Source organism: Cricetulus griseus, chromosome 9 (assembly GCF_003668045.3).
Source record: "Cricetulus griseus strain 17A/GY chromosome 9, alternate assembly CriGri-PICRH-1.0, whole genome shotgun sequence".
Lineage (NCBI taxonomy): Eukaryota > Metazoa > Chordata > Mammalia > Rodentia > Cricetidae > Cricetulus > Cricetulus griseus.
The window spans coordinates 24,612,723-24,638,497 of record NC_048602.1 but is presented as its reverse complement, the minus strand read 5'-3'; the positions used below and the strand labels follow the sequence as shown (position 1 = coordinate 24,638,497).

The following is a 25,775-nucleotide window of genomic DNA, read 5'->3' as shown; positions in this document are numbered from 1 at the left end:
ATGACCCTCCTCAGCTAACCCTACCTCCTACCTGAGCCATGACCCTCCCCAGCTAACCCTACCTCCTACCTGAGCCATGACCCTCCCCAGCTAACCCTACCTCCTACCTGAGCCATGACCCTCCCCAGCTAACCCTACCTCCTACCTGAGCCATGACCCTCCTCAGCTAACCCTACCTCCTACCTGAGCCATGACCCTCCTCAGCTAACCCTACCTCCTACCTGAGCCATGACCCTCCTCAGCTAACCCTACCTCCTACCTGAGCCATGACCCTCCCCAGCTAACCCTACCTCCTACCTGAGCCATGACCCTCCTCAGCTAACCCTACCTCCTACCTGAGCCATCAGCTAACCCTACCTCCTACCTGAGCCTCCTGCTAACCCTACCTCCTACCTGAGCCATGACCCTCCTCAGCTAACCCTACCTCCTACCTGCCACCCTCCTCAGCCATGCCCTACCTCCTACCTGAGCCATGACCCTCCCCAGCTAACCCTACCTCCTACCTGAGCCATGACCCTCCCCAGCTAACCCTACCTCCTACCTGAACCATGACCCTCCTCAGCTAACCCTACCTCCTACCTGAGCCTGAGCCTACCTGAACCACCCTCCTCAGCTAACCCTACCTCCTACCTACCATGAGCCATGCCCTACCTCCTACCTGAGCCTCCTCAGCTAACCCTACCTCCTACCTGAGCCATGACCCTGACCCTACCTCCTACCTGCCATGACCCTCCTCAGCTAACCCTACCTCCTACCTGAGCCTGACCCTCAGACCTCCATGACCCTCCCCAGCTAACCCTACCTCCTACCTGAACCATGACCCTCCTCAGCTACCCTACCCTACCTGAGCCATGACCCTCCTCAGCTCCTACCTCCTGAGCCATGACCCTCCTCAGCTAACCCTACCTCCTACCTGAGCCATGACCCTCCTCAGCTAACCCTACCTCCTACCTGAGCCATGACCCTCCTCAGCTAACCCTACCTCCTACCTGAGCCATGACCCTCCTCAGCCATGCCCTACCTCCTACCTGAGCCATGACCCTCCCCAGCTAACCCTACCTCCTACCTGAACCATGACCCTCCTCAGCCTACCCTACCTCCTACCTGAGCCATGACCCTCCTCAGCTAACCCTACCTCCTACCTGAGCCATGACCCTCCTCAGCTAACCCTACCTCCTACCTGAACCATGACCCTCCTCAGCCATGCCCTACCTCCTACCTGAGCCATGACCCTCCCCAGCTAACCCTACCTCCTACCTGAACCATGACCCTCCTCAGCCTACCCTACCTCCTACCTGAGCCATGACCCTCCTCAGCTAACCCTACCTCCTACCTGAACCATGACCCTCCTCAGCCATGCCCTACCTCCTACCTGAGCCATGACCCTCCTCAGCTAACCCTACCTCCTACCTGAGCCATGACCCTCCTCAGCTAACCCTACCTCCTACCTGAGCCATGACCCTCCTCAGCTAACCCTACCTCCTACCTGAGCCATGACCCTCCTCAGCTAACCCTACCTCCTACCTGAGCCATGACCCTCCTCAGCCATGCCCTACCTCCTACCTGAGCCATGACCCTCCCCAGCTAACCCTACCTCCTACCTGAGCCATGACCCTCCTCAGCTAACCCTACCTCCTACCTGAGCCATGACCCTCCTCAGCCATGCCCTACCTCCTACCTGAGCCATGATCCTCCTCAGCCATGCCCTACCTCCTACCTGAGCCATGACCCTCCTCAGCCATGCCCTACCTCCTACCTGAGCCATGACCCTCCATAGCTAACCCTACCTCCTACCTGAGCCATGACCCTCCTCAGCTAACCCTACCTCCTACCTGAGCCATGACCCTCCTCAGCCATGCCCTACCTCCTACCTGAGCCATGATCCTCCTCAGCCATGCCCTACCTCCTACCTGAGCCATGACCCTCCTCAGCCATGCCCTACCTCCTACCTGAACCATGACCCTCCTCAGCCATGCCCTACCTCCTACCTGAGCCATGACCCTCCATAGCTAACCCTACCTCCTACCTGAGCCATGACCCTCCTCAGCTAACCCTACCTCCTACCTGAGCCATGACCCTCCTCAGCTAACCCTACCTCCTACCTGAGCCATGACCCTCCTCAGCTAACCCTACCTCCTACCTGAGCCATGACCCTCCTCAGCCATGCCCTACCTCCTACCTGAGCCATGACCCTGTACTCCAAACTCAGCCCTGTACATCCTCCCCTGCTATACCACCCTCTCCTTTAGCCCTGTCACCCCTCCTCAGATATACCCAACCTCCTTCCTCATCCGGGTTCCTTCTCCTTCTCCTCCTCTCAGCCCTGTCCCTCCTCAGTTTTACCTCAGCTCCAGTCCTCCTCAGCAACACGCCCCCTCCTTCCTTTACGCATGCCTTGCCCCATCCCTTTCCTCAGCCTTAGATCTGCTCCTCAGCCTTAGATCTGCTCCTCCTTAGCCTTACCTCACCTGCTCCCTCATCCATGTTCTCCCTCCTCTTCCTCAGTCCCTTTGTGGGTGTGACAGGTCCCTCACCCAGACCTCGTCTCTAAGCCCTGTAGGCACTTGACCACTGCTCTCAGATTTTAGACTTTTTTATGTAAAGGGCTCGTATTTATGTAAGTAGGCTTGTTGAGTCTCTTCTCTCCCATTTAATAGCAAGATGCCCCCTTTCTCACTTGTGTTTGGAGTTCCAGTGTATCTTGTGTGGCTCCATCTTCTTTGCAACACTTAACGTTGCCTCATTTCTTCATTTCGGATGTCCTGAAGGGCATGTAGTACTACCTCATTGTGGTTTTAAGTTGTTCATCGCCAGCCAGTAATGAAGCTGTGTCCCAATTATTTATAGCTCATTTTGCTGTCTTTTCTCAATGTTTATAATAGGTGTTTTTATAATAGGCGTTTTTGTTTTAGGGTTTTATTTATTATGTATGTAGACAGTGTTCCACCTGCATGTTTGCTTGCAGGCCAGAAGAGGGCACCAAATCTCATAACGGATGGCTGTGAGCCACCATGTGGGTGCTGGGAATTGAACTCAGGACCTCTGGAAGAGCATCCAGCGCTCTTAACCTCTGAGCTATCTTTCCAGCCCTATAATAGTTGTTTTAACTCAAGATTTTTTTTTTTTTTGAGAAAAGTCTAATGTATCCGAGTTTGGTCCTCAGTTCTCTGTGTAGCAGAAGACTTAAACTCGAGATGCTTTTTCCTCCAATCCTGAGGACTAGGACTGTAGCTGTAAGCCACCAAGTGTGGTTATCAAGTGCTGAGTATTGAACTCCCAGCTTCGTGCATGCTATGCAAGCACTCCACCCGCCAAGCATACATGTATGACTCTGGTAGGGGAGGAATAGAAACATGGGGAATGAAAGAATGAATTTTCTCACACCTAAGCCAAACCCGTCTAATCACGTGTGGGATGGAGAAGAATTTATAGTTTGATCCCTGGTTTCTGGTACCCAGAGAGTACCAGTTTTGTCCATCCCCGCCCACCCCCCCCCCCGTGCCCATCCGTATTTCTTACCCAGCAAAAGCTTTATTGAAGCCACACACCTCTTGGTGGCAGAGGGTCTCAGCAGGTAAACCCATCACTCATGGGGCAATTCCAGGGATTGTGGATGACTCTGGTCTTGTGGGGCACCAGCACTCATGAGCAAATGCATGTATTTTTTTTTTTATCAGTGTTTGGTTTGTTTGTTTAAATCAGTGTTACCAAAGAACCTAGACTTGATAGGTTTAGTATAAATTCCATGTTGGTTTTTATATTGATTACTTAGCCTTTTCACTTGAGGGCAAGAATGAATTTTGATTCCAGTGGCTAAATGTCCAGTTCAAGAGGATCTAAACTATGGGAGATTAATATGAGGATCGGAAGTCCAGCCTTTCCCTGTATCTAATAGGAATTCTGGATATTAGGTTGGCACTAAAGAAAATAAGGAGACAAAGCCCCTAGTCCTTCAGATAAAAATAATGCCAGCTGCAAATACAATATATTAGATATATACTACACTTCCCAAGAGGGGGGAATCACAGCTATTTCTAAATGGAAGGTATAGGGCATGGCTACATTCGGGCATGCCTCATCTTTGGACGTGGAGACATGACAAGGTTCGGAACCATGCAGTGGAGATACAAAAAAAAAAAAAATTACAAAACTGTATTGAAGTTTCCAGATGGTTTACAATTTTGTGTTTGAGCTGCCTCAGCCACTCGGAGCCTGTGGGCTGTGGGCTGGGTATGCCCCATTGGAAATACTGGAGCTCCCAGGCCTTAATTATACTTAAATATGGAAGCGCATGAGTTTAAAACAGACGCGAGTATTTTGCAAAGCTCTGTGCTGTTAGCATATCGTGAATTAAATACTCCAGGCAATTCACTGGTATATACCTGCATTTTATTTATCCCTGTGAAACTCTCAGACATGTGTACCTTGTGTCTTGATCATACCCACAGCTCATCCTACCACCACCCCCCCCAGGGTCTCCCCATCACGTCTCCCTCCCAGCTCTGTGTTCTCCTGTCATTTATTCGCTTGGTTGTTTTTAACCCATTGAATCCAGTTAGCACTGCCCACATGTACAGGGGTGTGCAGTCGTCCACTGTGACACAGGAACTCACCAGTGGCCACGCTCCTGAACAAGTGACGCCCTCCTTCGACAGCAATCAGCTGGGCTTAGTAATGCCTCAACTAGGAGTAGACCATAGCAGCACTGGGGGGGGGGGGAGAAGGAGGGGAAAGAAAGAAAGAAAAAAAGAAAGAAAGAAAGGAAGGAAGGAAGAAAGTGCCCACAGAGAAGCCGTAAGAGGTAGTTGGATCACTTGGAGCTTGAGTTACACCCAGTGTTGCTCCTCTGATAAAGCAGCAAACATTAACTGCTGACCCATCTCTCTCCAACCCCAGGACCTGCTGCAGCAGTTCTTAGGCTGTTCTTTGTGCCTGCCATCCCTCTCCATGCTGGTGACAAGTTAACTATACTCCAATGGATGGCCACATGCCCAGGTATATATGGGAAGTACTGTGTGTGTGTGTGTGTGTGTGTGTGTGTGTACACGTACGATACCACTATACATGTGTATGGTATTATATAATAGTATTTTATGTTTATTATGGTACTATATTTATTACATATAGTACTATATACATATACATATATATGTGAGTGTGTGTGTGTGTGTGTGTGTGTGTATGGGCAGTACAAACTGGACTTGATTTTAAAAAAATAAAACCAGGTGAGGTAAGGAAGGGCCTTGAGATCTGGGAGAAATTAGGCAACAGGGTGAATATGATCCCAATGCATTGTAGGAAATTCTCAGTTAATAAAAATGAAGGAGAAAGCCAGGTGTTGGTGGTGCACGCCTTTAATCCCAGCACTCAGGAAGCTGAGGCAGGCGGATCTCTGTGAGTTCGAAACCAGCCTGGTCTACAAGAGCGAGTGCCAGGACAGGCTCCAAAGTCACAGAGAAACCCTGTCTCAAAAAACCAAAAAATAAAAAATAAAAATAAAAAACTGAGGGGGAAAGGGGGCACTAATACATACATAATGTATTATTATTGTAGGTGTTTTGGTCTGTTAATTCATTTGACTCTAAGGCAGCAGCTTTTGCAAGAGGTATGGCCTTAAGTTTTATAGACAGCAAATCAAGCAATTCGCCTATGCAAATTTTGTTTTGTTTTGAAAGAGTTTTACTATGTGGTTCAAGCTGGCCTTGAACCTGCAACAATCCTGCTTCCCTTTCTGAGTGCTGAGGTTACAGCTGCCACCACACAGCTGTTCCACCACAGTTCCCCAGCTGTTGGGTTCTGGACGAACAGAGAATGCTTCTTGGTTTATATTAATCTCCCCCCTCCAAATTTGAATATTTGTTCTCAGAGAATTTTGTACAATGTATTTTGGCCATATCCCCCCCCCAACTCCTCCCAGATCCTTCTCCTTTCCCTTACTCACCCTGCCATGGGTCTCTGGTCTTGACCATGGCGTTACACTGCCTCTTGTGGACATAGTAGGTATTGCCCTAGAGGTTACAAACAACCAGCGGCCCAGAGAACAAAGCTGAGGATAGAGGGGAATGAGGGAAAATTGGGTAGTCTGGGAAGGAAACAGGAAATGGCTGCAGAGATCACCTGGAAAAGAAAGACTACAGGATGCCTCTAAGTCCAGGCTTCGGGGGTAAGGTGGCCTTTTCTTCTAGACCAGTGATTGAAGATGTAGGAAGGGCTTGGCAAAGGCTGCCTTCCAAAACAGTTACCTACTGAGTTGTACATCACAAGCCCTTAAGTGTAGACATTGTTTCTTAGAAGTTGAAGCTTCCTGGGATTTAAGTTGTAATTAGGGGTGTGTGTGTGTGTGTGTGTGTGTGTGTGTGTGTGTGTGTGTGTGTGTGATAGATAGATAGAGAGAGATAGACAGACAGACAGACAGACACTGTGTGGAGCCCTTACCAGGTTTTGACCTGGGAGGAATGACAAACTCAGCGAGTTGGTTTTGAGTATATAAATTTTACTTCACACTTACGTCAAAGTAACACACACAAGCATAAGCAAGCAATCCTGAGAACCACAGACAGCAGGCTCACAGCAGGGGGCACCTCTCCTGCATTGACCTGCAGGTTCAGGTTCTCTGTTCCTCTGGATCCTCCTGAGGCTGTCTTGGTTATTGGGTTCAGAATGGGCAGCACTCAGCTTGATGGACTGGTTGACTCAGGTTAGCGGAGGAGAAGCTCCAGGACGTAGAGTCGTGGTTCACTCTAAAGTTCCCAGTTCTGAGCTGGTCCTTAAATAGTTTGCTAAATCTTGCTAATCACACTTTGCCCACTCCACACATTCTCACTCTTATCTACAATGGCCGGGTAGTGGCCCTACGCTCCCTTTCTTTTAATCTTTCTTCAGGCCTTTGCCTGCCTGGTTACAAGGCTCCTTACAGAGACAGACAGACAGACAGCTCGAGCCAGCGCATGCGCGCTGCCCGGATATATGCACATGCGTGCAGGAGCCTGTGGAGGTCAGATAGTGTTTTGGACCCCCTAGAACTGGGATTTTAGATGGTTGTGAACCACCATGTGAGTGCTGGGAACCAAACCCAGCTCCCACACAAGACCATTAAGCTCTCTGAAGGGCGGAACCATCTCTCCAGATCCCTGCCTGGTGGTTTTGATGGACGGGTCAGAAAGCACTGGTCCTGGAGAACTGGCACTTTTATTTAGAAGACAGTGGGAAAGCCCACTGAGAGGCCTACAAGTGGCAAGTGACTGGGGCGTGACTTGGTTGAGAACTGCAGTGGTTTTATCTGGTCCTGTCCTTTCCCATAAGAAGCCCAGGGCCACAGCTGACTTTCACATTAGGACAGGGTGCTCTGAAGGTAGGGGGCTGACCCCGGCTGCAGCCAGAAAGCACGCAGTGCAGGGTTCTTCTTCTCATCCAGGCTTCGCAGCTCAGGACTCGGGTGGAAACCAGTGGCCAGCAGAGGCAAGATGCAAAGGTGTTAGTCTGCCATCTTCTGGCCCCAGGTGAGCTAAGCTTGTCTTTTGTGGTTTTCTGAGATTTCCTGCTTGCTGGGTCTTCCCTGTTCTGCATCTCCATGAAGTCAGTCTGTAAACGAATTAGTGGTCCTCTTTTACGCCCCCCCCATCTAACTTATCTAAAATTATCTTCACTCTCTTCCCTGCTTTGCTATCTGTGTTGAACTCCTGTTGAACTTTTTCCTTCTGTTTTAATATCCTGTTTTATTCAGAACAAGTCCCTAGTCTGAGTTTTATGCTCCCCTCCCCTTTTTAATATGCGAGAGAATTTTGGAGGCAAAAAGACTTGGTGGTAAGCCGCTTAAAACCACGAGGAGAGGCAGCCAGCAGGGGTGGGAGCCCGGCAGTCTGTGTTCACTTAGCTGTCTCAGCCTCCTGCCGTGAGCCCTATTGTTCTAACTTAGGCTCTTAGCTCTCTGCTTCTTTAATTATTGAGAGGTATTTTCCAGTGGTTGGGGAGCTGGTGACCTTCAAGGACATGGCTTGAAGGGGAATTAATTCAGTCCCAGAGGAGTTAAGCTGCTTCAGTTCTGCTCAGAGAAACCTGTCCTGGGAGGTGAGGTCAGAGGAGCCTGCGCCAGCAGGTGATGTTAAAAGATTAGTAGACCCTTGTCTCCCAAGGTAAAGGCGTCAGGTGTCTGCACACTAGGTCAGTTCTCAACGACTTTGTAAGGGTGGTTCACCATCTCAGTGAGCTCAGCCTGGGCCAGGGGTGATACTTTATTTTACCCCCTTGCTTTTTAAATCTTTTATGCGTCTGAGTCTGGCCTGCGTGCTTGTCTACACCGCATGCATTCAGTGCTCGCGGAAACCAGAGGAAGGCATTGGGCCCTCTCTGGCACTGGGATTACAGATGGTTGTGAGCCATCGTGTGGGAACTGGGACTCGAACCCAGATCCTCTGCGAGAGCTGCTGAGTATTTCTCCAGCAATCTCATTTTCCCCATTATAGCTACAATTTGTCTTTCTTTCTTTTTTTTTGAAACTAGAACATAACAATTTTCTACCTTCACTTTCTTCCCTGCAGCCCTCCCTACCACTCTCTCTCAAATTCATGGCCTCTGTTTCTTCAGTTGTCACATACGTGTTTGTGGTTGCAGATATATTCCCAGTATACAAAAACAGAATATAAATGCGTATGTATTCCTAATGTATATGAATACAACCTGTCCAGTCCTATAACGTTACTTATATGGATATGGTTTCAGGGCTGACCACGAGGTATTGGATAACCCGTGGGTGTGATCTTCCCTGGGGAAGACTTGTTTCTCCTGCTCTCAGCATCCCTTAGTTGTCCCCAGTTCTTTGTCTAGGATTTGGACCCCATGGTCTTTTCCCTCGACCATGATGGCATGTGTACTGATGTCACCGTAGTTGGCATCTTCCTTAAGCAGCCTCTTACTATTTTAACATGTATTTGTTCTCGGAGAATGTCATACACGTGTGGACGGTATTTTGATTGGATCTCTCCCCATCTGCTCCCCCCAAATTCCTCCCAGCCATACCCCTGCCTAGCTTCAAAAGGAGAACACTATCCTAAAAAAGGGAGAAAGGAAGGAAGGAAGCCACCTGGTATCTTAATTTCAGACTTAATGATGTATAAGATGACTAACATGGGCTGGAGAGATGGCTCAGAGGTTAAGAGCACCGGCTGCTCTTCCAGAGGTCCTGAGTTCAGTTCCCAGCAACCACATGGTGGCTCACAACCATCTGTTATGAGATCTGGTGCCCTCTTCTGGTGTGCAGATAGACATGGAAGCAGAATGTTGCATACATAATAAATAAAATCTTTAAAAAAAAAAGGATGACTAACATGTATTGAGCATTGACTGGACATATGTTCTAGGCACATGTCTAAAACCTTTGCACACGTGACTCCCCTAATCCTCACTCAAGGCTCATGAGGGAGAGCCATGCTTCTTGTTGCTGTTATCGTTGCCCTGCTGTAGATGGGAATCTGAGTCGTGAGTAAGTTGGATTACCTCTTTAAAGTTGGGATTCTCTGCACAGCCTACTGTCGTGGCCTGGCGGGTCTCAGCTCCAAGCCACGGCAGCCATGAGTGGGGAAATGTGGACTTGGAAACTCCTAGCAACCCAACAGCCATAAAGACCAAACACAGGCATCTTGTCATCTCAGGAGGGTTCTCAGCTGATGCCGAGAAGCCACGGTTTATTGAGAAGTCCATTTAAATAGCCTTCCAAGGGCACGGGCAGCATCAGGAAGCATCTGTTATGATGTATATAGCTAATGTCAAGTGATTCTATTAATTTAAGCATTAAACAGTTCCTAGTCACATAGAGTTCTCAGTCCAGGTGTGGGCCTACTCAATGCTTAGACCCATAGAGATGCAAGCTAGGAGGCATTCTACACTGAGGCCATGGTATTCAGTAGCAAATCGGTTAGCATCCGCTATTCAAAGCAGACCGAATAGACCTGATCTACCGGTTACTGGAACCGCTGGAAATTGCATAATGGAATTTTCCTCGCTCCCCACAGCCTACAAGCAGATCAACAGGAGCATACTTTCCAGGGGCCTCAGTTGGTGTAAACCTCTTTGAGATGCTTGGCTGGTTTCTGCTTGTTGCAGGTTCTGGACTCAGAGGCACCTGTCCAACTTGTCTCTGCCTACACTTGACAGGGAGGGGCCTAGTAAATCTGGTCAGTTTTGGGGACTTCCTGGGGTTACTTTGTTTACCTTCCTGTTTAAAGAGCTTCCCTGCTGGATGAGATGTTTCTGTCTTAGGAAACTGTTACTTAGTTTTCTTCTTTGGTGTTATATGGCCTCTGGGTTTTTGTTTTTTTTTTTTTTTTTTTTTTTTTTTTTTTTTTTGGAAGTGGTGTTATTTTCCTTTTATAGGGTTAATTGAGAACGTCAATGTAAATACATGTATGGAAACTAATTGCCTTAGTCAGGGTTACTATTGCTGTGATGAAGCATGATGAGCAAAGCAGCTTGGGGTGGAAAGGGTTTATTGGGCTTTCACTTCTGGTTGTAGTCCATCACTGAAGGGAGTTAGGACAGGAACTCAAGCAGAGCAGGATGGAATGCAGAGGCCATGGAGGGAGAGGTGCTGCTTATTGGCTTGTCCCCCATGGTTTGTTCAGCCTGCTTTCTTTATTTCTAAATATATGTATATGTTACGATAAATCTTTCTGCCAGCCGCCTGAGCCCTGCCTGCCGAGTTAGGGCCCAAATTAATGCACAGAGACTTGTGCAAATGCTGCTTGGCCAATGACTGGGATTCTCATCTGTTAGCACAGTCTTAATTATCATAAATCTATATATTTTATAACTTATCGGACACCTTCCATTGGCGTCCCTCCTTGCCGGTGGATCACATCGCAAATCTGGAGGAAGAGTGGAGGGGAAAAGGGACCACTTCCTGCTTGTCCTTCCTTAAATATGAGTCTCCTTGCTATGTCACTTCCTGCCTGGATCACCCCTTCTCTACTACATTTCCCAGAATCCTCCTCGACTGCTAGTCCCGTCTAACTTGCTGCCTCATTGGCCAAACCGTACTTTATTCAACAATCAGTAAGATGAATATACACAGAAGTACATTCCTCAACATGTATATATTTGTTTTGTTTTAAATTAGTAGCAAGCTTGCTTCACATGTCAATCCAGCTCCCGCTCCCTCCCCTCCTCCCCCACCCCCAACCCTATCCCCTCTCTGCTCCTCAGGGAGAGTGAGGTCCTCCCTGGGGGATCTCCAAAGTCTGTCATATCATCCCAGGCAGGGCCTAGGCCCTCCCCCGCGTGTCCAGACTGAGAGAGCATCCCTCCACGTGAAGTGGGCTCCCAAAGTACAGGGATAAATACTGGTCTACTACCCGAGGCCCCATAGATTGCGGAGGCCTCCTCACTGACACCCACATTCAGGGGGTCTGGATCAGTCCCGGTGCTGGCCTCTCAGCCATCAGTCTGGAGTCCCTGAGCTCCCTCCTGTTCAGTTCAGCTGTTTCCGTGGGTTTCACCAGCCCATCACTCCTCCCTCTCTGCAACTGGATACCAGAGTTCAGTTCAGTGCTTAGCTGTGGGTGTCTGTCTCTGCTTCCATCAGCTACTGGAGGAAGGCTATAGGATGGCATATAAGGTAGTCATCAATCCCATTATCCAGGAAGGGTATTTAAGGGTAGCCTCTCCACTATTGCTTAGATTGCCAGTTGGGGTCATCCTTGTAGATCTCTGGAAATCTCCCTAGTGCCAGATTTCTCTTTAAACCTATAATGGCTCCTGCTATCATGATATCTCTTATCTTGCTCTCCTCTATTCTTCCCCTGACTCAACCTTCCTGCTCCCTCATTTCCTCCTCTCCTCTCCTCTCCTCCCCCTCTTGTTCTCCCCGCTCCCACTCCCCTCCCCCATGCTCCCAGTTTGCTCAGGAGATCCTGTAATACTCCCCTTCTCTGGGTGCCATGCATGTCTCTCTTAAGGTCCTCTCTGGCGGTGGGATTGTAGTCAGCCTGCTTTCTTATAGAGCCCAGGACCACCAGTGCAGGGGTGGCATCCCCCATAATGGACTGGACCCTCTCTAATGAATCACTAATTAAGAAAATGCCTTATGGACTTACCTGCAGCCCCCTTATGGAAACATTTTCTTTATTTTGTTTTTTTCTTTTTTTAAAGATTTATTTTTATGTGCCTTGGTGTTTTGCTTGTGTGTATGTCTGTGTGAGGGTGTCTGATCCCCTGGTACTCGAGATACAGACAGTTGTGAGCTGCTGTGTGGGTGTCAGGAATTGAACTCAGATCCTCTCAAAGAGCAGCTGGTGCTCTTAACCTCTGAGCCATGTCCCCAGTCCTGGAGGCATTTTCTTAATTGAAGTTCCCCTCCTCTCAGATGACTTTGGCTTGTGTCAAGTTGACATAAAACTATCCAGCACACTGTTCCATAGAAAAATACTAAATAGTACTTAATACTGCTCCAAATATCACCAATTTATGCCAACAGTGTAATGCCATTCGTTAACATGTCAGTGAGGTCACACTGTGCTGGGTCTGGGTGTAGCTTTAGGGATCCAGACTGAATGAGAACTCCCTTTCTACTGGATTGTGTGTCTGAGTGGGAGCAGACAAATGATGAGCAAGTCCATAGCTAGGTGGTACCCAGATGGTGGGGATTTGGGAAGGTAACTGAGGATGGGAGGAGTAGAAGGAGGAGGGATGGGGTTTATCACAGGAAGAAAAAGGACTCTGATGTTGGCTTTGACTCTGTCAGATTGTCCAAGCTGATGTGTGGGGCTCAGCACACCGCTCGGTTCTTTTTTTCAGTTTTTATGCAGTAAGATTTTCCGCCTTGTCACTGTTGGTGAATGGGGATATATAATTCGTGTGTGCGTGTGTGCGCGTGCGTGCGTGTGTGTGTGTGCGCGTGTGTGTGTGTGTTTGTGTGTGCATGTGTATGTGTGTGTGCGCGTGCATGCGTGTGTTTGTGTGTGTGTGTGTGTGTGCATGTGTGTGTGTGCGTGTCTGTGTGTGTCTGTGTGTGTGTGTGTGTGTCTGTGTGTGTATGGACTGTGTGTGTGTGTGTGTGTGTGTGTGTGTGTGTGTGTGTGTGCATGTCTGTGTGTGTGTGTATGGACTGTGTGTGTGTGTGTGTGTGTGTGTGTGTGCATGTCTGTGTGTGTGTGTATGGACTGTGTGTGTACTTGAGTGCCGGTGCCCACAGAGGCCAGAGGCACAGGCTCTCTGGCCTGGAAGTAGAGTTACAAACAGTTGTGAGCTGTCAGGGTGGGTGCCGGGAACAAAACTTGTGTCCTCTGGGAAGATTCTTACTTAGCCACTGAGCCATTCATCACTGCAGCTTTCCATACCCAATAATTCTTTTGTGCTTACGCTGTTGGTTTGAGGAACCTCCCTGCCTCCAGTAGCTAGATGCCAAGGGCACCTCTCTCTTCCACAGTTGGGGCAATAAATAGTGTCTCCATATACAGGGAGACACCTGCTCTGGGGGATGTATGGGGTGTACAGGGAGACACCTGCTCTGGGGGATGTATGGGATGTACAGGGAGGCATCCATTCTGGGGAAGCATATTGGGGTGTGTAAAGTGATTGAGAAGAACTACTTTGTGAGCTGGAAACAGGCTTCATTTCACGCCCGTGAGTCTGTGCACCTTTTCTGTTACCCAGACCCTAGGGAATTGCTGAACCTCCAAGTTCCGTGTCTCCCTTCTTTATCTTTATTAGGGTACAAGTTCGCTAACCCTGGCTTGATTTCGCACCTGGAAGAAGAGTCGCGACAGTCGGCAGAGGAAGACAGTCACACAGTAATGTGGAGAAGTGAGTAGTGGGCGGGGCCTGAGAGGATGGGCGTCCCGGGAGGCAGCACCCACGACCACCTGGTCCAGGGATGCCAGCCAGACAGCATCCATCACCATCTGGGTCAAGAGAAAGGCTGGCAGCGCTCTCAGCTGAAGCTCGTTGTGCCGGGCACCTGCCCTCTGTTCTCTCTGCAGCAACGCATCTCTTCCGCAGCATGAGAGCCTCTGCCATGCAGCTCCAGGCAGGCCAGGCTCTGTTTCCTCCTCACCGTGCAACCCCTCCATCTTTGTGTTTGTAGCCGGGGCTACATTACCTTTCCTTCACCACCCGAGATCAGCGTTTAGCCTCAGTGTAATGCCCCGTCTCACTTCTCCTCATTCCATTCTCACAGCTGTGGGCTTCCTGTGATTTCCCCCCCTCCCCAGCTCCTCTCCTTCCTTCCCTTCCCGTTCCCTCCCTTCCTCAGGAGGCGGTAGCACGCACACTTCAGAGCCTTGTTTTGAAACTTGGGTGTCATTACTCACACTGAGCTTAAACCATATAGAATTTCAACGCTTAGTTCCTTGGTCACACCTTTTACATGACCAATGATCATATCTGACGCAGGACTGTCGTGTTAGCAAAAACAATAGGCCACTGTCGTTATGGCTGGGGGTCCTGTTGGCCAGCAGTTCCATTCTAGAAAGACCCATCTGGATGGGGCACGGTGACATCTCTCTGATCTTGTCACTCAGGAGGCTGAGGCAGGACAGTCGTGAACTCGGAGCCAGCATCAGGCTCATGGTATTGGCTGGTGTGCTGATGGCAAAGTTGTCAGTTTGAGGTACTCCGTGAAAGCAGAGCGGGCAGAACATGCTAGAAATAATGGAAAGAAGAGTTGTGAGGTCTGGGTTGCCTGCAATGACCGTTTTCCCGTGGATCCAATCCATTGTGAAGAGCCCGTTCTTCTGATGGTGCCCCGGCCAGCAGGGCTGCAACGAGAACCCGAACCTCAAGGGACCTGGAATAAATAGGAACAAGAGACGCAAGGAACGCACAGCAAGACAGGGTTTCTGATCAAGCTGCAAAACTTTGTTTTTCTCAGAGACCTTATATACTGGCTGAAGCAGGAAGCTTGGCGGGGCGGGAACTCGACAGGGAGAGGCCCTTTGCCTGACAACCAAACAGCAGAATGTCCCTGTGGGTCAGTCCTTGAAGGCAAGCAGAGAGTGCAGGATGCTAGCAAGGTCGGAGAGTGCGTGGGAGGAAGAGTTGCTAAGTAACCTGACCATAGAATGTTTCTCAGGACGTTGGGGAGGGAAGGATTGATTGGGACTGAAGGTAGCCAATCTTTTAACATAATGGGCTACTCCTAAAATGCTGGCAATCTTCTCTGCAGCAGCCCAAGTCTCTGTCAGGTCTAAGGTTAACTTTGTCACAGCTCCCAGCATGATGGCTCCCCAAGCTGGGTTCCTGCTTCCTCTAGGCTGTATGCTGGCACTGACGTGTCCATTCTCCCCGGCCCACAAATTGTCTGTCTGTCAGATGGTCCCCTCTCCCCCACATTCTCACACTCGACTCCCTCAGGTTCCTATTCCTCCTAGAGAATTGCCTCTATGAAACTTGACTACACAGTAAAACGTGTCATTTCTTCTCATTCTGGCTCAGAATTCCCTTCCCAGACTCATCTCCATAGACACTCAAGCTTTGTGCTCTGGCTTCTCCCGACTGTGGATTTCCACACAGCCTGTCTTTGCCCACATCACTCGCTGATCCGGTCACCTCCTTTTAACTGTTTACTAACCCTGACTGCCATCCTCCCCCTCACGCTTCCAGGAGATCCGCTCCCCTCTCTGCTGTTGCAGTCATTTTAGTCTGACGAGAGTCCCTTTTTTCCAGATGTCTGGTGATGGTCTAGTTGGGTCGTACCGCCTTGTGTGAAATAGATATTTGATGTTGAATTGAGTGAAATCTTGTTAGCACAGATTGAGTCAGAGGATAGAATGCGATCCAGAAGACAAGGCTTAGAATCCTTTTGCTTTGTTCTCAGCCACAGATGGTCAGCTTCTTAGTGCCACAGGGTCTCCTCCGTGGTCCTAGAGGACCGGGGTGGCCAGTGTTCTCAAAAAGATTCTCCTGTTGTGTCTTTGCTTTTTTTTTTCTTTTTTTCCCCCAAGACAGGGTTTCTCTGTGTAGCCCTGGCTGTCCTGGAACTCACTCTGTAGACCAGGCTGGCCTTGAACTCCAGACATCCTCCTGCCTCTGCCTCCCGTATGCCACCACCTCCCTCGAAAGGATTCTCCTAAGTGCCAAATTTTGTGCCTTCCTTTTAGAGTAGGGGGGCATCTTGAAGGTTCTACAAAGCCCCATGGAAATGCAACATGGGTGACCCACGCCATAAAGTAGTTCTCAGGTTATCTGGGTAGTGGAACCATTTACGCTCACTGCTGTTAGCTTTTCTAAACGTCACGGATTACTGAGGAGTCTGACTCAGCGCTTCCTCTGTCTCCCTCCTCGTGCTGTTTTCCTGCTCTTGTCATCAACACAAAGTCTTAATATACGGTGCCCACGCTCCCCTCTCTCTGCCCCTCTCTTCCTCCCTCACCTTCCTAGACTTTCCCTCAACTTTGTTGTTTCTTCTCCCTCCCATCCTTCTCTGCTACCTCCCCGCCCCAGGCTCATTTCCACGTCTACAGCTCTGTGGGGTCATTCCCACCACTTCCTTTTGCCTGTCTTCTGCCGTAATAATGTGTCTTTCTGAGTAAAAAGAGTAGAGGGGCTCTCTTTGTATTATTTCTGGGACCTGAGAGGAGGCCTGAACCGAAGGTTCTAGCCCCAGAGCAGAACTCCCCCCGCTGTGGAACCACCCATAGTCAGGGATGGAGGAGCCGCCCGGTGGGCAACTTCTGACATGTCTGTGTGGGGGACTCCTCCAATGACACGTCAGAACCGCAGTAGGGCAATTGGGAACGATTGTTGATGGGCGCTGTAACGGTGAGTGACCCTGGGACCTTTGTTCAGGAAACGAGCCTTTCAGAGCTCTCTGATCTTTTCAGCCTCCCAGGAATCGACCCCCCTCCCCCAGCAAGGCTCTGCACCTGGAGCCAGCATCAGCCCCCCGTCCAGCGGAGCACATCCTATGCACACTTTGCAGAAGAATCTGTAACGGCCAAGGAGGTCTCGGGAGACATGCACGTGCTGTTCCACACCGGAAAGAGGCACACCCCAATGCCACAGTGAGACACAGCCTTCTCTCTCATGCCAAGCCTCAACAGACACCTGAAGACTCCTTGTGGTGAGAAACCCCTGACGTGTGGTACAGTTAAAACCTCCCCCACTGACTGTGAAGAATTCTTGGACTAAATGGGAGCCGCTAGGGGGGCTGGGAGCAGGCGTGTCTATGGATGTTTTCAGTGTCAGGGTGGCCAAACCTCCTCTAGGATGTGCCCTCTCAGCATCTCGAGACCCATAAGGCGGCAAAGTGCCTCCCCCCTGAGTTGGACCACGAGATGTGTATCATCCACTACCCTTGGAAACAGGACTACATGGGGGTCAGAGCCTGCCCGTGTTGCGATGGTGGCAGAACTTCCAGGTAGAGCGCCTGTCTCTGCCATCACCCTCAGGCTCAGGCCTTCCCAGTGCCAGCATGTGAGAAATGCTTCACCCAACCCTCATACCCCGCTCAGCACCGTCAGTTGCACCCTCAAGAGAGGCAGGCACAGGATAGTTAGCATTGAGAAAGTCAGAGATCACACATGTCCTGAGGTGATGGGCTTTCTTTTGAGAGCGGTTATCGAGCCACCTAATGCTGCGACTCTTTAACACGGTTCTTCACACTGTGGTGACCCCCAACCATAACATTATTTTCGTTGCTACGTCGTAACTGATTTTGTTATGAGTCATAACGGAAATAGCTGTGTTTTCTGACAGTCTTAGGCAACCCCGTGAGAGGGCTAGTTGACCCAGGGTGAGAACCACTGCTGTGGCGAGCCCCTTTGAGCGATCTGAGAATGAGAAGGCCCTCTACAACCCTTCACCAGGTCTTGTTAGTTTGAAAATTGGGCATGGTGGGGTCAGGAACTGGCAGATGGTGACAAAGGATGGGACAGAAATTTTGTAAGGAGTCTCATGTGCTTCAGACATCTCCTAGGCAAAAACCTTAGGAAGACTGTTTCTATTACATAGGGAAGAAGTGCGTAGGTTTTGACCCTTGACTTTGATGACTTGGTGAAAAGCTTACCTTTCATAGTTGGGTTCTAGACTGGCCATCTGCAGCCCCGGTTCCCACAGAAGGGTTAACGTGCCGTGCCTTGACCACGTGGCCTAGATCCGCAGTATAGAAGGATTTCTGGGGTCCCGCATAGCTCAGTCACCCCTCAGAGCTGGTGTTGTTAGCGATGCGCTGGCACGGCAACCTGTCATTTATAAAACCCGTCTTCTTGGACCCAGCAAGGAACGCTGGCACGGCATCTGGTGCTGCTGGTCCATCCCATCCCACAGATAGAGCAGCTCCAAGCTCCGGTCACCAGTGTTTTGACCAAGGTTGTAAGTGTCAGGGTGGGGGCTGAGCTCAGGCTCTAAATCTCTGTCATGCCGGTTCTGAAGGATGGTACTAATTCTGGCCTGTCCACTGCCATCTTCCGGATACGTACATGTAGTTTCAGGGTGCTCTCTCGGGGTGATTTTCTTTGTTTTTATAATTGTAATTACACCAATTTTAAATATGTCAATCCCAGTTCCCTCTCCCTCCCCCCCATCCTTCCCACCCCTTCTCCCAACTCCCTCTGCTCTCCAGGGATGGTGAGGCCCCTCACGGGGGATCCTCAGAGTCTATCACACCACTCTGAGCAGGGCCTACACCCTCCCCTTGTGTCTAGGCTGAGAGCATATCCCTCCATGTGGAGAGGGCTCCCAAAGTCCATTCGTGTACTCGGGATAAGTACCGATTCTCTACCAGAGGCCCCATAGATTTCCCAGACCTCCAGACTGACATCCTCATTCAGGGGTCTGCAACAGACCCACACTGGTCTCCCAGCCATCAGTCTGGGGTCCGTGAGCAACCCCTTGTTCAGGTCAGCCATTTGTGTGGGTCTCTCCAGCCTGGCATTGACACCCCCCCACCCCCGCTTATCACTCCTTCCTCTCTGCAACTGGACTGCAGAGTTCAGCTCGGTGTTCAGCTATGGGCGTCTCCTTCTGCCTCCATCAGCCACTGGATGGAGGATATAGGATGTCATGTAACATAGTCATCAATCTCACCGTCAGGGAAGGGCATTTAAGGGAGCCTCTCAGCTGTTGCCTAGATTGTTACTTGGGGTTAAACTCATGGATCTCTGGACATTTCCCTAGTGCCAGAATTCTCCTCAGACCTACAGTGGTTCCCTCTATTAGGGTACCTTTTTACTGCTCTCCTCCATTCTTCCCCCGACCAAATCTTCCTGCTCTCTCATGTCCTCCGACCTCCCTCCCTCCTCCCCCATGCTCCCAACCTGCTCAGGAGATCCTATCCCTAAACCCTTCTCTGGGGGAACATGTATGTCTCTCTTAGAGTCCTCCTTGTTTCCTAGCATCTCTGGCAGTGTGGACTGTAGGCTGATAATCCTTTGCTCTATGTCTAAAATCCATATATGAGTGAGTACATACCATGTGTGTCTTTTTGTGGCTGGGTTACCTCACTCAGGATGGTTTCTTCTAACTCCATCCATTTGCCTGGGAATTTCAAGATTCCATTGTTTTTTTTCCTTGCTGAGTAGTACTCCATTGTGTAAATGTACCACATTTTCTCTATCCATTCTTTGGTTGAGGGGCATCTAGATTGCTTCCAGATTCTAGCTATTACAAATAATGCTGCTATGAATGTGGTTAAACAGATGTCCTTGTTGTATGAATGTGTTTCTTTTGGGTATATGCCTAAGAGTAGATCTATGTGCCACTGCTGGATCTTGTGGTAGACTGATTCCAATTTTCTTGATGAGTCGCCACACTGATTTCCAAATTGGCTGTACAAGTTGGCACTCCCACCATAAGTGGAGGAGTGTTCCCCTTGCTCCACATCCTCTCCAACATAAGTTGTTATTGGTGTTTTTGATTTTAGCCATTCTGACAGGAGTAAGATGGCATCTCAGAGTTGTTTTGATTTGCATTTCCCTGATGGCTAAGGATGTTGAGCACTTTCTTATGTGTCTTTCAGCCATTTTAGATTCCTCCATTGAGAGTTCTGTATTTAGTTTTATGCCCCACTTTTTAATTGGATTATTTGGTGTTTTGGTGACTAGCTTCTTGAGGTCTTTGTATATTTTAGAAATCAGCTCTCTGTCAGATGTGGGGTTGGTGAATATCTTTTCCCAGTCTGTGGGCTGCCTTTTTGTCTTGTTGTCTGTGTCCTTTGCCTTACAAAAGCTTCTCAGTTTCAGGAGGTCCCATTTATTAATTGTTGATCTCAGTGTCTGTGCTACTGGTGTTATGTTCAGGAAGTTCAATTCGTTGGAGGGTACCACCTTACTTTCTCTTCTAAGAGGTTCAGTGTGGCTGGATTTATGTTGAGGTCTTTGATCCATTTGGATTTAAGTTTTGTGCATGGTGATAGATATGGATCAATCTGAAGTCTTCTACATGTCAGCATCCAGTTATGCTAGCACCATTTGTTGAAGATGTTCTCTTTGTTCCAGCGTATAAATTTGGATTGTTTGTCAAAAATTTGGTGGTCATAGGTGTGTGGGTTAATATCAGGGTTTTCAATTCTATTCCATTGGTCTACCTGTCTATTTTTGTGCCAATACCAAGATGTTTTCAGGACTATGTCTCTATTATAGAGCTTGAAGTCAGGGATGGTGATGCCTCTGGAAGTTCCTTTATTGTATAGGGATGTTTTGGCTATCCTGGGTCTTTTGTTTTTCCATATAAAGTTCAGAATTGTTCTTTCAAGGTCTGTGAAGAATTGTCCTGGGATTTTGATGGGGATTGCATTGAATCTGTAGACCACGGGTGTGGTCGGGCACACATGTAGCCAGCCCTTAGGAGGCATGGTTACCATGTCTCCATACAATTCCCCTTTTAGTCTAAAAGAGGATTAAAACTTAACCGTGTGAAGTATCCATAATTAACAATCAATAATGGTGAAATACAAGAAGATACAATAATCTGTTTATGTCACATCCTAACTATGTCTATTTTAACTAAACCCTAAAGTCATCTGAAAGATGTTTCTAAGCCTGAACATCTTCAATCCCAATCATAAACAATAGGAAGCTATCCCTAACTAGGTGTGCATTATCCTTATTGACAACAATGGGGGAAAGGGGGCATAGTATTCTCCAAGTTACTTCCTGCTGAAATGGGACGGTGACAGCCTCATGGGGTCCTGTAGGAGGAAAATGTTAGTGTAGTGAAAGTCTTGAATGGATTGTATCCAGTCCATGTTAGGTGGGATTTGCTTGATTGAAGATCCAGGTTGAAGTCCTCAACTTGATTGATGTCTTGTGTTGATTGAAGTCAGTTCCTGAAGCTCTGGCCGGAGTGTCAGTTGAAATGAAGCAAGTTGGATCCAGTGTACTCGAGGAGGTGTGGCCCATTTTTTTCTGGAGTGTCCAGGGATTGCTGTCAGGCAGGTCTTCATTGGCTGTATGGGACTCAAACATAAGTGTTAGCAGAGGAATGTTTGCTTGCATATGTATGTATGCTGGGAAAGGCAACCATGGGAAAATAACAACTATGAGAGAGAGAGAGAGTGTGTATACCTTGAGAGAAAAAGCCAAGGAAAGACAAAAGATAGTCCCAAGTTTTTCTTATTCTGTGTTACATCAATTGGCTTCTTGATATAATACAGAAACTCTAAAGTTTAGTTAAACAACGTGCGTGGCTTTTAGAGGAGGACTAAATCCAAGTTGAGGACTTCAACCTGGATCTTCAATCAAGCCAGATCCACCTCTAAATCCAGCAATGGTTTCATTGAATAGGGACTAGAAAAAGAGAAATAGAGTTCCCTGAGAGACAGCTGTAAAGTTTACCATATAGCACGTTCCTTTATAGCTACCTTCTCTTCTTAAGCATCTACCCATGCAGTGTCCTTTGCCTTCTGGAGATGAGTTTTCCTGTGAAGATAGAAGCAAAACACTTCCCTTTCCTTTGGGAGATTTCTATTTAGTTTATGAGATATACCTTAGTAGAATACCTGTCATTTGTCCTCGTCGAAAGGTTTTTCCTTTTCCACTCAAATCTTGATCAACTTTGATCAAGTATCCAAAGATTTTCTTCTCCTGTTGAAACCAATACAAAACCCCTACCCCAATGTAACACATGTCCTGGTTTCCATACAGAGGTCAGTACATCTTTGAAGTATACCGGCTGATTCAGTTCAGCAGTTTTCTCCGTAGTCCAGTGTCTTTCTGCAGCTGTTAGTCCTTTCTCATTGGCATTAAGAAAGTTTATTGTTAATAAAGCATTATGCAACCTATGTTTGGGGGGTTTAGTCTTCCAAGCTTGTTTGTTGAGCATCTCCTTTAGTGTTCTATTAGGTCTCTCAACCACTGCTTGTCCTGTAGGATTGTGTGGTATATCAGTAACATGCTTTATGTTATAATATTTGAAAAATGTTCCAATTTTGTAGAGACATATGCTGGAGCATTGTCAATTTTTATTTGTGCAGGTATACCCATAACTGCCATCACCTCTAGCAGGTGTGTAATAACAGAATCAGCTTTTTCAGAGTTAAGAGCAGTAGCCCATTGGAACCCTGAGAATGTGTCTATAGTATGATGCACATATTTCAAATTTCCAAACTCTGCAAAGTGAAAGACATCCATCTGCCAAACCTCATTTCTCCGAATGCCCTTAGGATTACAACCTGCTGGCAATGGAATTTTATTATAAAAGGAACAAGTAGGATAGTTTCTCACTATCTCCTTGGCTTGTTGCCAAGTGATAGAGAAGTCCTTTTTCAAACGTTTGCTATTTACATGATGTTTCTTATGAAATTCTGAGGCTTCTAGCACACTTCCAATTAATAAATGATCAATCTCATCATTGCCTTGTGCTAGTGGGCCTGGCAGACCCGTGTGGGATCTGATATGTGTAATATATATATAGGATTACTTCTGTTTCTGATTGTTTCCTGTAATTGTAAAAACAATGAGGTTAATTCATTGTTATCAGGAACAAATTCTGCAGTCTCAACGTGTAACACGACTCTCTCCACATGTTGGGAACCAGTAAATATATTAATAGGTTCTGTAAAATCCATAAGCACCATGAGAATTGCATATAATTCTGCCTTCTGTACAGATGTATATGGACTTTGAACTACTTTACTTACCTCACCTGCTTTATAACCAGCCTTAACTGATTTGTTGGCATCAGTGTAGAAGGTAAGAACTCCAGAAATGGGAGTTTGTCTTACTATGCATGGAAGAATCCAGACTGTCTTTTTTATGAATTTAATTCTGTCAGTTTTGGGATAGTTGTTGCTAATCATTCCCAAATAGTAAGAGCTATTTGCCAATATTCCTTATCCTTCCACATGGAGGAAATTTCTTCATGAGTTAAAGGTACTATAATTTCTGCTGGATCTTTTCCAGCCAGCTGATGAAGTCTTAATTTTCACTTTAAAATCAAATCAGAAATCTTTTCTATATATGTTTTTAACTTTTTATTCTGTTCATGTGGCAGAAATATCCATTCCAATATAGTGTCTTCCCTCTGCATCAGAATCCCAGAAGGGTATTCTCTGGATGGCAAGATAACCAGAATACAGTCTAAATTAAGGTTTATCCGATCTACATGTGTATTCAATATTCTGTTTTCTACCCATTGTAACTCTTTTTCTGCCTCAGCAGATAATATTCTTGGACTGTTTAGGTCCTTATCACCTTTAAGGGCCATTTTTAAATGCTCTAAGTTATGTCCTTCTACACCAATAATCATTTGTAGTTGAGAAATTTCCCCTAATAATTTCTGAAGAGAATTAAGAGTTTGATAACGATCTCTCGTAATTTATATCTTTTGAGGTCTGATTCTTTGTAAGTCTATCTTGAAACCTAAATAGAATCTCCTCTTTGTATCTTTTCTGGGGCAATCTGTAACCCCCAACGAGGCAGAACTTCCTTCACCATGTCAATTATGTTCCAAAGTTTCCTTATTAGAATCTGATAAAAGAATATCATCCATGTAATGATAAACAAGAGATTGTGAAAATTTCTTATGAATTATTTCCAAAGGTTGCTGTACAAAGTGTTGACACAAAGTAGGACTATTTAGCATTTCTTGTGGCAAAACCCTCCACTGATATCTCCTAACTGGCTATGAATTATTAAAGTTGGTACAGTAAAAGCAAATTTTTCTCTATCATTTTCCTGTAACGGTATTGTGAAAAAACTGTCTTTCACGTCAATGACTATGATAGGTCATCCTTTAGGTATTAAGGAAGGTAATGGCATTCCAGGTTGCAGAGAGCCCATTGGTTGAATTACCTTATTATGGCTCTCAGGTCGGTCAGCATTGTCCACTTACCTGACGACTTCTTGATAACAAATACAGAAGAATTCCAAGGACTGGTAGATTCTTCTATATATCCAGTGACTAGCTGTTCCTGTACTAACTTTTCTAAAGCCTCTAGCTTCTCAGAGGTCATAGGCCATTGTCCTACCCAAACTGGTTCATCTGTAAGCCACTTCAATGGCAGGGCCTTTGGCTCATCTGAAGGTCCATCATTTGTACCTAGTTTCTGTACAGCATGGATGGTTGGTAAACGTTTTCCATAGCGTCTTACCAGATCTTTTCTACTATCTAAAGATTGTACATAATTTGTATCTGACACTGGAAGAATATTAATCTGAGTATTCTATTGCTGTAAGAGATCACGACCCCAGAGATTTATAGCAATATCTGCCACGTATGTTTTCAGTCTCCCTTTCTGTCCTTCTGGTCCAATGCAGACCACCGAGTTAACACTCTGTCAAACTCTAGATAGAGTGCCAATTCCTAAAAATTGTACATTTGCCTCCTTAAGAGGCCATTTCTGAGGCCAAGACTTTTGGGTAATAATAGTTACATCCGCCCCAGTGTCTACTAAGCCAGAAATAACTATTATTAATTTTCACTTTCAACTAAGGCCTTTTATCATTAATCGAAGCTTGCCAAAATATGTGTTTCTCATTTTGTCCAGTCACATTTGATTCTTCATTACTATTCAAACTACCATCTAGAGCAGTATCATTTTTCACAATAGGCAAAGAACTATCTATTGGTCCTGTGAGAGATTATCTCCCACTGCTACTGGGAATGACCAGACCTTTCTCGAAGTGGGGAACTTCTTGGGGCCCCCTCAGGGTTTCCGGTCCTTAACAGGTTTCCTTGTATGTCTCTGGTCGATCTACATGATTGGTCCAGTGTCTGCCCTTACCACATCTTCTACACAATCCAGAAGGCAGTGGCTTTCCATATGAGGCATTGTTGGAATTCGTTTGTCTACAATTTCTCTTAGTATGTCCCATTTTACCACAGTTGAAACATCTAGGTTCCTGGTGCCTTCGTGGTCTCCAGGGGAAGTCTCTTCCTCCCCAAGGTTCTGGTTCATAGTAGTAGTAAACTCTAGCCTCTTGGTACCTATGTTGACCTCTGTAAGGTGCTTCTCCTTCCCAAGCCCTTGCATCCTCACCTCTAGAACTTTTAATTTCCTGTTGCCTTTTTAACCCTTTCGAAATGGCTTCTCCTACCCAAGCTCCAGTGTCTTGTACATGATAGTCAATGTTGGCTGCATACAAAACCCATTCTTCTAACTGAGCTGATCTGATCTTTAAAGGCAAAAGCATTCTTTTGCATATTGGGTTTGCATTTTCATAAGCTATTATATATATAATTGTTTGTCTTGTTTCTGGATCTGTTACCTATAATTCTACTGCCCTAGTTAACCTTTGTAAGAAGTCCTGGAACTGTTCTGTAGGTCCCTGTTCTATTCTGGTATAAGCTTCTAGGCGTTCCCCTGGCTCATGAACCTTATCCCAGGCATTTAATGTTGCATTCCTGCA

The 25,775-nt window shown here is 47.1% G+C and overlaps 1 protein-coding gene across 1 annotated transcript in view; it reads right to left on the bottom strand.

Moving 5' to 3' along the window:
* Positions 1-25,775, bottom strand: part of LOC118239329 (zinc finger protein 805-like) — a 573,173-nt gene that overhangs the window by 315,534 nt on the left and 231,864 nt on the right. The gene's annotated exons all lie outside the window — the stretch shown is intronic.